The sequence below is a fragment of the Caretta caretta genome, chromosome 6 (genome assembly GCF_965140235.1).
Source record: "Caretta caretta isolate rCarCar2 chromosome 6, rCarCar1.hap1, whole genome shotgun sequence".
Lineage (NCBI taxonomy): Eukaryota > Metazoa > Chordata > Testudines > Cheloniidae > Caretta > Caretta caretta.
The window spans coordinates 38,403,977-38,416,430 of NC_134211.1; the positions used below are offsets into that span (position 1 = coordinate 38,403,977).

Sequence of the window (12,454 nt, forward strand, 5' to 3'; positions counted from 1 at the left end):
TCACTGCAATGGCCCCCCCTTCTTCTGCAAGAAACCTAGGACTGCAGTACTTTTTCCAAGGAGTCTATGTAAGAACAAAGAGAAGGCAGGATATGTGGAATAGCTCAGTGGTTTGAGCATCAGCCTACTAAATCCAGGGTTGTGAGTTCAATTCTTGAGGGGGCCATTTAGTGATCTAGGGCAAAAATTGGGGATTGGCCCTGCTTTAAAGCAGGAGGTTGGACTAGATGACCTCCTGAGGTCCCTTCCAACCCTGATATACTATGATACTATGTGCCCCACACACACCACTCTCCTTATTGCAACCACATGGGCCCCAGACACAGAGAGACTCTGCATGGTCCAAGTGGAAAGCCATAGAGAAAGGGTAGCTGAACCACTTTCCACACAGAAGCAAAGAGATTCATGCATGAATGACATCTTCCCTATTTGGGCTGGGAGGGGAGGGGGAGCAAGTGGATATTCTGGGCCAACAGTTGCCCACCTTCTCCCTTCTGTCTGCTCTTTTTTACCCTACCCCTTTTCTCTTACCAGCAGGAAAACAAATGGTCAGATAAAACCTCTTTCTAGAAAGAAAAAAAAAAAGTTACCCACATATAGCCCTTTTTCTTCTCACTCTGCCACAAGCTGGGGTTGAGTTAAAAAAAAATCAACATGGAGGACCAAGCTTTTACAGAGAAGGCACCTCCCACAGGCAGAGTTATCCCAATTAGAAGTAACTGGGACTCTATTTAGACACAGCTGTGCCCCCACTTGTAACAGTTTGGGTTGCTCCTAAACTACAGAGGAGCTGGAGAAACTCAGACTTCTACCTTTCTATTAGCTGAAGCCAGTGCAGGGGGAAGAGGTTAGAGCTTCCATTTTGCTGGTGGTTTTATAAGAAAAAATCCCCCCCCATCTTGTTCTCTCCTTATCCTCCCTTCCCAGTTTGTGTGTTGTGTCTTTTGAAGGCTCATTTTCCTGTTTATTATGTGCACCTTTCTCATACTTCTATCAAAGGAATGGGACATTCAAAAAAGCCACACACCATTTTAATAAGAACTTGATTCTGATGTACAGAGCTGCTGTGGGAGTCAAGGAGCGTAGACAAGAGTTTAACTGGCTCTGTCTGAGCCTAGGGGAGCACCTAGCAATGGAAGACTCCCCATTCTGATACAGCCACCCAGCACAAGAGAAGGGGGAAAAGAGAAGAAGCTGAGAAATAGAAACCTATTATAGCTCCCTGATTCACTGCCCCAGCCAAGGTTAGAGCAGCCTGCGATCTGCTCCAAATTGTACTTTGGGGGACATACACCAGCTGAGGATAAAAGAAAAGGAGTACTTGTGGCACCTTAGAGACTAACCAATTTATTTGAGCATAAGCTTTCATGAGCTACAGCTCACTTCATCGGATGCATACTGTGGAAAGTATAGAAGATCTTTTTATACACACAAAGCATGAAAAAATACCTCCCCCCACCCCACTCTCCTGCTGGTAATAGCTTATCTAAAGTGATCACTCTCCTTACAATGTGTATGATAATCAAGGTGGGCCATTTCCAGCACAAATCCAGGGTTTAACAAGAACGTTGGGGGGGGAGGTAGGAAAAAACAGGGGGAAATAGGTTACCTTGCATAATGATTTAGCCACTCCCAGTCTCTATTCAAGCCTAAGTTAATTGTATCCAATTTAAAGGAAAAGGCCTAGGTAGGGAGCGTCGAATCGTGGAAGTCAACAAATGGCTACGCAGATGGTGTCGGAGAGAAGGCTTTGGATTCTTCGACCATGGGATGGTGTTCCAAGAAGGAGTGCTAGGCAGAGACGGGCTCCACTTAACGAAGAGAGGGAAGAGCATCTTCGCGAGCAGGCTGGCTAACCTAGTGAGGAGGGCTTTAAACTAGGTTCACCGGGGGAAGGAGACCAAAGCCCTGAGGTAAGTGGGAAAGCGGGATACCGGGAGGAAGCACAGGCAGGAATGTCTGTGAGGGGAGGGCTCCTGCCTCATACTGGGAATGAGGGGCGATCAACAGGTTATCTCAAGTGCTTATATACAAATGCACAAAGCCTTGGAAACAAGCAGGGAGAACTGGAGGTCCTGGTGATGTCAAGGAACTATGATGTGATTGGAATAACAGAGACTTGGTGGGATAACTCACATGACTGGAGTACTGTCATGGATGGTTATAAACTGTTCAGGAAGGACAGGCAGGGCAGAAAAGGTGGGGGAGTAGCACTGTATGTAAGGGAGCAGTATGACTGCTCAGAGCTCCGGTACGAAACTGCAGAAAAACCTGAGTGTCTCTGGATTAAGTTTAGAAGTGTGTGCAACAAGAGTGATGTAGTGGTGGGAGTCTGCTATAGACCACCGGACCAGGGGGATGAGGTAGATGAGGCTTTCTTCCGGCAGCTCACGGAAGCTACTGGATCGCATGCCCTGATTCTCATGGGTGACTTTAATTTTCCTGATATCTGCTGGGAGAGCAATACAGCGGTGCATAGACAATCCAGGAAGTTTTTGGAAAGCGTAGGGGACAATTTCCTGGCGCAAGTGCTCGAGGAGCCAACTAGGGGGGGCGCTTTTCTTGACCTGCTGCTCACAAACCGGGTAGAATTAGTGGGGGAAGCAAAAGTGGATGGGAATCTGGGGGGCAGTGACCATGAGTTGGTTGAGTTCAGGATCCTGACACAGGGAAGAAAGGTAAGCAGCACGATACGGACCCTGGACTTCAGGAAAGCAGACTTCGACTCCCTCAGGGAACGGATGGCCAGGATCCCCTGGGGGACTAACTTGAAGGGGAAAGGAGTCCAGGAGAGCTGGCTGTATTTCAAGGAATCCCTGTTGAGGTTACAGGGACAAACCATCCCGATGAGTCGAAAGAATAGTAAATATGGCAGGCGACCAGCTTGGCTTAATGGTGAAATCTTAGCGGATCTTAAACATAAAAAGGAAGCTTACAAGAAGTGGAAGGTTGGACATATGACCAGGGAAGAGTATAAAAATATTGCTAGGGCATGTAGGAATGTTATCAGGAGGGCCAAATCGCACCTGGAGCTGCAGCTAGCCAGAGATGTCAAGAGTAACAAGAAGGGTTTCTTCAGGTATGTTGGCAACAAGAAGAAAGCCAAGGAATGTGTGGGCCCCTTACTGAATGAGGGAGGCAAACTAGTGACAGAGGATGTGGAAAAAGCTAATGTACTCAATGCTTTTTTTGCCTCTGTTTTCACTAACAAGGTCAGCTCCCAGACTGCTACGCTGGGCATCACAAAATGGGGAAGAGATGGCCAGCCCTCTGTGGAGATAGAGGTGGTTAGGGACTTTTTAGAAAAGCTGGACGTGCACAAGTCCATGGGGCCGGACGAGTTGCATCCGAGAGTGCTGAAGGAACTGGCGGCTGTGATTGCAGAGCCATTGGCCATTATCTTTGAAAACTCGTGGCGAACCGGGGAAGTCCCGGATGACTGGAAAAAGGCTAATGTAGTGCCAATCTTTAAAAAAGGGAAGAAGGAGGATCCTGGGAACTACAGGCCAGTCAGCCTCACTTCAGTCCCTGGAAAAATCATGGAGCAGGTCCTCAAAGAATCAATCCTGAAGCACTTGCATGAGAGGAAAGTGATCAGGAACAGCCAGCATGGATTCACCAAGGGAAGGTCATGCCTGACTAATCTAATCGCCTTCTATGATGAGATTACTGGTTCTGTGGATGAAGGGAAAGCAATGGATGTATTGTTTCTTGACTTTAGCAAAGCTTTTGACACGGTCTCCCACAGTATTCTTGTCAGCAAGTTAAGGAAGTATGGGCTGGATGAATGCACTACAAGGTGGGTAGAAAGCTGGCTAGATTGTCGGGCTCAACGGGTAGTGATCAATGGCTCCATGTCTAGTTGGCAGCCGGTATCAAGTGGAGTGCCCCAAGGGTCGGTCCTGGGGCCGGTTTTGTTCAATATCTTCATAAATGATCTGGAGGATGGTGTGGATTGCACTCTCAGCAAATTTGCGGATGATACTAAACTGGGAGGAGTGGTAGATACGCTGGAGGGGAGGGATAGGATACAGAAGGACCTAGACAAATTGGAGGATTGGGCCAAAAGAAATCTGATGAGGTTCAATAAGGATAAGTGCAGGGTCCTGCACTTAGGACGGAAGAACCCAATGCACAGCTACAGACTAGGGACCGAATGGCTAGGCAGCAGTTCTGCGGAAAAGGACCTAGGGGTGACAGTGGACGAGAAGCTGGATATGAGTCAGCAGTGTGCCCTTGTTGCCAAGAAGGCCAATGGCATTTTGGGATGTATAAGTAGGGGCATAGCGAGCAGATCGAGGGACGTGATCGTTCCCCTCTATTCGACATTGGTGAGGCCTCATCTGGAGTACTGTGTCCAGTTTTGGGCCCCACACTTCAAGAAGGATGTGGATAAATTGGAGAGAGTCCAGCGAAGGGCAACAAAAATGATTAGGGGTCTGGAACATATGAGTTATGAGGAGAGGCTGAGGGAGCTGGGATTGTTTAGCCTGCAGAAGAGAAGAATGAGGGGGGATTTGATAGCTGTTTTCAACTACCTGAAAGGGGGTTCCAAAGAGGATGGCTCTAGACTGTTCTCAATGGTATCAGATGACAGAACGAGGAGTAATGGTCTCAAGTTACAGTGGGGGAGGTTTAGATTGGATATTAGGAAAAACTTTTTCACTAAGAGGGTGGTGAAACACTGGAATGCGTTACCTAGGGAGGTGGTAGAATCTCCTTCCTTAGAGGTTTTTAAGGTCAGGCTTGACAAAGCCCTGGCTGGGATGATTTAACTGGGAATTGGTCCTGCTTTGAGCAGGGGGTTGGACTAGATGACCTTCTGGGGTCCCTTCCAACCCTTATATTCTATGATTCTATGATTCTATAAATGAATTCCAATTCAGCAGTCTCTCACTGGAGTCTGGATTTGAAGTTTTTTTGTTCTAATATCGCAACTTTCATGTCTGGAATCGCGTGACCTGAGTGATTGAAGTGTTCTCCGACTGGTTTATGAATGTTATAATTCTTGACATCTGATTTGTGTCCATTTATTCTTTTACGTAGAGACTGTCCAGTTTGACCAATGTAAATGGCGGAGGGGCATTGCTGGGACATGATGGCATATATCACATTGGTGGATGTGCAGGTGAACGAGCCTCTGATAGTGTGGCTGATGTTATTAGGCCCTGTGATGGTGTCCCCTGAATAGATATGTGGGCACAGTTGGCAACGGGCTTTGTTGCAAGGATAGGTTCCTGGGTTAGTGGTTCTGTTGTGCGGTGTGTGGTTGCTGTGAGTATTTGCTTCAGGTTGGGGGGCTGTCTGTAGGCAAGGACTGGCCGGGGAGGGGGGGGGAGAGAAAACCTGGATTTGTGCTGGAAATGGCCCAACTTGATTACCATACACATTGTAAGGAGAGTGATCACTTTAGATAAGCTATTACCGGCAGGAGAGCGGGGTGGGGGGAGGTATTTTTTCATGCTTTGTGTTTATAAAAGATCTTCTACACTTTCCCCAGTATGCATCCAATGAAGTGAGCTGTAGCTCACGAAAGCTTATGCTCAAATAAATTGGTTAGTCTCTAAGGTGCCACAAGTACTCCTTTTCTTTTTGCGAATACAGACTAACACGGCTGTTCCTCTGAAACCAGCTGAGGATAGGGAGAGCTGAGCAGCTCCTATGCCATCAGCTCTTGGCTTATCCTTTAGGGGATGTTGTCACGGAGTCCTTGGGCGATGCTCTGGAACTGCTCCCCATGAAGCCAGTCAGGACTCTGGGGCAGTCGCCTTTCTGTGAGCAGCCTGTCTTCAGGACACACAGCTCACACAGCTTCCACCTTCCTGGGCCTGACCTCGGAGCATTCAGCATCCTCTGCCCCTCCGTGCGCTTCCCCCCAGTGAGTCCGCTCAGGTGGGGCTCCTGGGGAAGCCAGAGGGTCCTGCACCCCAACTTCGCAGTCAGACGTGACTCTCAGCCAGCCAGTAAAACAGAAGGTTTATTAGACGACAGGAACATGGTCTAAAACAGAGCTTGCAGGTGCAGAGAACGGGACCCCTCAGCTGGGTCCATTTTGGGGGGCAGTGAGCCAGACAACCACGTCTGCACTTCACTCCATGTCCCAGCCAGCCCCTAACTGAAAACCCCCTCCAGCCCCTCCTCCTCTGGGCTTTGTTCCTTTCCCGGGCCAGGTGGTCACCTGATTCCTTTGTTCTCCAACCCTTCAGCTCTCACCTTGCAGGGGGGGGAAGGGCCCAGGCCATCAGTTGCCAGGAAACAGGGTGTTGGCCATTCTCTGTGTCCAGACTCCTGCACACACATGCCCTCTAGGGCTCTGCAATGATCATACACCCTTACTCCACCCCCTAGATACTTAAGAACTGCCTAGGGGAAACTGAGGCACCCCCACACTATTCAGAGGAAACATTAAGAACAGTCCCACTTCGTCACAGATGTGGCTTTGGGAATGATGACATGGCCAGAGTCTTGCTGCACTTTTGTGAGCCCAGCCCCACTTTAAGTTTCATAGGGATCCAAACAAACAGTCTCCAGTCCCTGTCAGATGATCAAGGTAAAGCCACCCTTTCTTACTACTCCCTCTCAGCTGTGCCAGATACACAAACAGCACAAGTAAGGATCTGGGCCTCACATTCTACATTTGTATTTTTCCTTTTTGTAGTTTCTGCAAATTCAGCGATAGACTGTGGTCCTTAACAGTATATTCATAACCAGAAATAGCTCTTAACAGAAACCAAGTTTGTATTAATAACCTTATTTTGTCCATGCATAAAATGTGGTTCTACTCTGAAAAGTTATATTGTAAATACACTCTTACTCAGAGTGGACAGCATATTCATTGTCTTCAGAGTCATATTTCCCTACCAAGTGAAAAAAATACATTTTTTTAACTTGTCAAAAAGCCTTGACAGTTCTTGGAGGAGGAGGCGGATTCTATTATAGCTTACGTATCACCAGCAGAATTGTTAAGCAAGGTCCAATTAGAGGACCAAAATCTACTTTCATTTCTGTAGCTTCCATCACATTAAATCTGAAGACAATAGGGTTGTACAGGTGTGGAGATCAGGGCAGAATCTGACATGCCAAATTTTTGTTAGTGGTGATGATCATAGTCCAGAAAGAACTTAGCATGACTTTGAGATCCCAGATAGAGTTTGCATTGGTGGCCACTAAAAAAGCACCAACATAATTTTACTTGTATACTGAGCTGGAATCATTAATAAACAAACACAGACTTTCACAATACTCTTTTTTGCACTATCAAAGACCAAGCACACTTTAAATGGAGGAAATGTAGAAAGAAATGTCTATGGAGAAAAAAAATCAAACAAGCCTAGACACAAATACAGACAGTAGGAAAATAAATAACAGATTATTTAAAATGTGGAAGGTAAAGGTAATCCTGTATTAGCACATAGTAGCACAATTATGGTTTTAAGCACCCGCTTTAAGTGAGAAGTAGACCTCTCGCATACTTGGTTGTCCTTACAATGATCACTTAAAGATATTTTCCTACCAAGGTAACACATATATGAAATCAAGTTACCAGTGCAGGAGGAAAAACACATTAATAGCTAATGAATATTAGTCTTAATTATGGATTTCAAACACACGGTATAAGTTTGGTAATGACAATCAGTGTGTTTATCATAAAACAAATGCATCTTGCAAGTCATTTGATCAGCCTCAAGACAACTCCTGATAAAAAGTCCAGGGGGCTCTTAGGGAACATCTGTTCAGATTGTTTTTAGGTGTATTATTGTGACTGAAAGATGGGTGTGCTGCCACGTGAATAACTTCAGTTCTTTATTATCTATGAAAGGCAGAAATTGAACTGGAGAGCTGAACTACTCGCATAGTTTTGATCAAATTTGGATCACAAAGGCTTCACTTTGCCTTGTTTACTGAGTCAAGTCTACTCCCAGTACACTCTGGCTACGTCTGCACTGCATGCCACTGGTGGCAGCATATAGGCTCAGTATAATCCACCCCAGCTGTAGAGAGCCCCAGTGTTCAGACTTTATGCTGGTGGTATGAGGAGATGCTAGGGAGGAGAAATCCACACCTTTAATCCAGGGCCAGCAAGCAGGACTACTGCACAGCGTCCCCATCTCCCTTAGCAGCTGTTATTACAGCCTATGGGCTGGAACAGTAGCCACAATTCCTCTGTGCCACTGGCAAAGAATTTTTGGGTCACTCTTTCCAAGAATACATATGTCTCTTGACCCACTTCCCTCATGGCTTCTCCAGCAGCTTCTCTGGGGCTGGGCCAAGAATATTTTCTGTGGTATGAGTGGGTGTGCAGGAGCATTGTGTGCCTGGTCTATCTGTGTTCCTCCTACACACACCCCTTTGCGTGTCTTAAATGGTACAGGGGAGCTTTCAGTGATGCAAAGAGCCCTGCTCCTGATCTCTGCAGCATGGGGGAATTTTACCTAAACAGAAAAAGTTCACTGAATAATTTATCGGACTATCCTTACTCAGCAATATCTATGGGCTAATGACAATACCTAGACAATATCTATGGGCTAATGACAATTGCAGCGAGCGATGAAGTTTTATTAAGCCTGAGAGATATTAATGTGACAAATCTTGACGTCCTTATTCATACAAGACTCCCATTGATAATAAGAGGAACTAGGCTTGAGGTAGGACTACAGGTTTGTTCCCAAAGTATTCTTCTTTCTGACTGTTTTTTGCACCTTCCTTAAAATAAAAATGTTTTAAATGGGGGGGGGGAGTAACCGTGGGAAACATCTTGAAAGCAATGGAGCATCTGCTCTCATCACAAATTCAGCGGCAGCCAGTAGCAGTAGCTGTTTTGTTCCAGAAAATTCACCTTGTTTTAGAGTCAGGGACATTTGAGATGTGGAAGGTCATTTACTCTAGCTCTATGCCAGTGCAGGACTGATAGGAGGCATTTAGTTACATTACAACATCTCTGTTTATGCTGACCCCCTCTAGATTTTGTTTTTCACAATAATCTGTGCTCCCCATTCCCAGATTTTACAACTACACCCGTCTATGAAAGGCCTAAGTTCTTTCAGACCTGCAGAGTTGCCATGTACCAGTGCTGTACAGAGTCAAAAAAAAAAAAAAAAAGAGACACAGCAAGAGCTGCGGTCTTCATTTGACCTGCTGCAATTCAGAAACTGTATTCTGCTAGGCAAAGTGCTTTATTTCCTTCATTCACTTTAGCAACAACTGCTTGAACTATTAGTGGTATTTTTTTTCAGGTGCTTATATTTATTACCTCTTTTAATACCTATAGTATTAGTGTTGTCAGAAATGGATGAGCTGATTTAGTAAAAATAAAAGATCTTTCTTTGATCCCCCAAATCTTTAATCATTTCTGGAACGGAGTTCAAACTGCACCCTTTCATGGTTCTTTTTAGAGTCTCTACTCAGGCAAAGCACTTGCTGAAGTCAATAGGACTGAATAAGGATCATAAGATCAGGCCTTCAATCATCCACAAGGAAAACAAAAATGCTTCATTTTGGTTGTGATTTTTATGAATTTGCTTACCTTTGTGAGCTTGACGGGTTGGCATTTCGTTGCATCTTTTTTTGTCTTAATGATTTATGTATTCCAGAGAACACTGAAAATATCAGGGCTTGTGCTCTACTCAAATTATGTCAGGCTCAATAAATGATGATTCAGAATCCCTGGCAATTCCTGAAATATCTTTAATCTACAAGCTAACATTAAAAGAAAAGAGAATATTAAAAAAAAGTGATGACATTAAAAAAGGATCTGCTCCCTAAAATAGAGATGACATAAATTAATCTCTAACTATTTTAAAATAAATCTTCAACCGTGGGTTTCTACGAGATTCACAAAAATGAAAAGTCACTTTCAACGCAAAGCAGAGAAGTAAATATTACTTTGTTGCATACAGCTGCCTGTGCACCGACACTGGATTACCTTTAAATAATATATCGAAGCTATGTAAATTTTTTGTATTTATTTATTAGCCCTTTAGAGGAACAATTTTTCCAAGATCCAAATGAAATACCATTACAAACTTCAGCATAATATTTCAGAGACTTCTCTTTCTATGGATATTTAAGGGAGTTTCTGTAATAGCAAAAAATACTTAAAATACACCACTACAAGAAATGCAAATGTTTCCCATGAAGCAGTGTGTCAAGTGATTAGAGGTACTGGAGTCAGGACTCTTAGATTTTGTCCTGGACTCTACCAATCTTCTGCTGTGGCACTGTGTGCAAATCACTTACTTTATCTCTGCTTGAGATTTTCCATGTGTGAAATGATTATATTAACTCCCAAGAAGGGGTTCTGAAAAATTCTAAATAAAATTTGAAAATTCAGGTCTAAATTATGCCACCTTAACTTACATGGAGTAGTACTTTACTCCATGAGTGGTCCCTTCCTTTGGAATAGCGAGCTACTCAACGTGAGTGAGCATGGCAGAGTCAGACCTTTTAAGACCACTTATGAGGAAACTTCAAAATGGTCAGTGTCCGAGTTCAATTCAGAAAAAAAAAAAAACACCCTATACAGTTAGGGCTTCCTTCTGACCTCATTGTTCATTAGGAATACATCCCGGGAAGTCAGTGTAGTTAAAATCACATAAAGGCAGTGTAACTGAGGTCAAACAATCAAGCCCAGTTTATCCTGAGCTTATCAGTGCTCCCCAGTTGGGGCATGTCTACACTACAAACTTAAATTGACCTATGTTAGATTGACTTAAAGCCACCGCATGTCCTCATAGACCACCTTCTGTTGGTGGTATGTATCCTCACCAGCAGCACTTCCACCAACTTAAGAGGGGCAGTGTTGGGGGCTGTGAGCCCACGCTCAGTTCTGCACAGCTCCCCACCACAAGCCCAGCTGCCCCCGTCCCCGCGTTCTTGGCTTCCCGCCTCCACCAGGAGCAGGGCAGCCACCCAGGCTCCCAACAGAGAGCTTCATGCCCAGAGCCTGGTGGTCCACTATGACCCCCAGACCCCTTTCTGCAGTACTCCTTCCTAGGCAGTCATTTCCCATTTTGTATGTGTGCAACTGATTGTTTCTTCCTAAGTGGACTACTTTGCATCTGTCCTTATTGAATGTTATCCTATTTACTTCAGACCATTTCTCCAGTTTGTCCAAATCATTTTGAATTTTAATCCTATCCTCCAAGGCACTTGCAACCCCTCCCAGCTTGATACTGTCCACAAACTTTATAAAAGTGTACTCTCTATGCCATTATCTAAATCATTGATGAAGATATCGAACAGAACTAGACCCAGAACTGATTTCTGCGGGACCCCACTAGTTGTGCCCTTCCAGCATGACTGTGAACCACTGATAACTACTGTCTGGGAACAGATTTTCAACCAGTTTTGCACCTACCTTATAGTAGCTCCATCTAGGTTGCTTATGAGAAGGTGATGCTAACTGCCGACGCTAAACAATCTGTTCCACCTTGTATTTAGCTGTCATGCTTGGAGTACCTTTGCCAGAACTGAAGAAGAGTTCTGTGTAGCTCGAAAGCTTGTCTCTCTCACCAACAGAAGTTAGTCTAATAAGATATTAACTCACCCACCTCGTCTCTCTAATATCCTGGGACCAACACAGCTACACCACTGCATGCAAGCATAAGGAAATAAGGCATCTGGGGTTCATGAGTCAATCTGCCTTTTGGTTCCGGATTAGCTCACATCTCATTCTGAACAGAGTGTTTCGACTGTCAGTGCTGCCTCCAAAACCATTTCAAAGGAAGGAAGGAAAGAGAAAAAAAAAGAGTCTTATGTTCTTCTACTTCTCTCCTTTCATTCTCCAAGCAAACAAACAAACAGAGAGAGGAAAAATAGGTTACAACAGCAAAACAGAACTGCAGTGATCATATTCATTTCTTCCCACTCAGAGAAAGAGCAATGAAGAACTGATTAAAGGCTCTATAACTGCAGAGCTGGTGGGTGAATAAATCAGGACCAATAATTTTTAGACGAATTTCACCTCTTCATTGGTTTGCGATCATCTGAACTGACAGTTATTTTCTCAGTTACATTTGTTATTCAAAATTATTCACCGAGTAACTTGTCATGTGTAGCTGACTAACAAGTTCATTGTGAGTATTTGGTATTAGAAATTCATGCTGTTTTTACTAGACACAGGAGTTACATGTGACTGGATGAGTGTAACTTAGAATCAGGTTTCTGGTGGAAATATTCACCATTATGAATTCGAAATTAACTCTCAATGAATATGCAACAGTAAGCTCTTAAAATTTACTGGCTTGCTGTATTTCCCTGCAATTCACTGGAAAATTCATTTACAGAATACAAAAGGAGTGAAGCAAACAGAACCAAAGCAAATTCACACTGAAGTTTGAACATAACCAGGGAAGATGCAATGTTCATCTAGCTCCACATATCAGTAACTTTATGACAATGATAAACGATACATCCAACAATTAGGGCCAAATCTTGGACCCATTGAGGTCAATGG

At 44.3% G+C, this 12,454-nt stretch overlaps 1 long non-coding RNA gene across 1 annotated transcript in view; it reads right to left on the reverse strand.

Annotated features, from left to right (window-relative positions):
- The window catches only part of LOC142072335 (uncharacterized), a 107,338-nt gene extending 95,495 nt beyond the window's left edge, over nucleotides 1–11,843 (reverse strand). The window contains exon 1 of the long non-coding RNA XR_012668727.1: nucleotides 11,550–11,843. This is a non-coding gene — a long non-coding RNA (uncharacterized LOC142072335). The remainder of the gene's footprint in view (nucleotides 1–11,549) is intronic.
- Nucleotides 11,844–12,454: the final 611 nt, after the last annotated feature.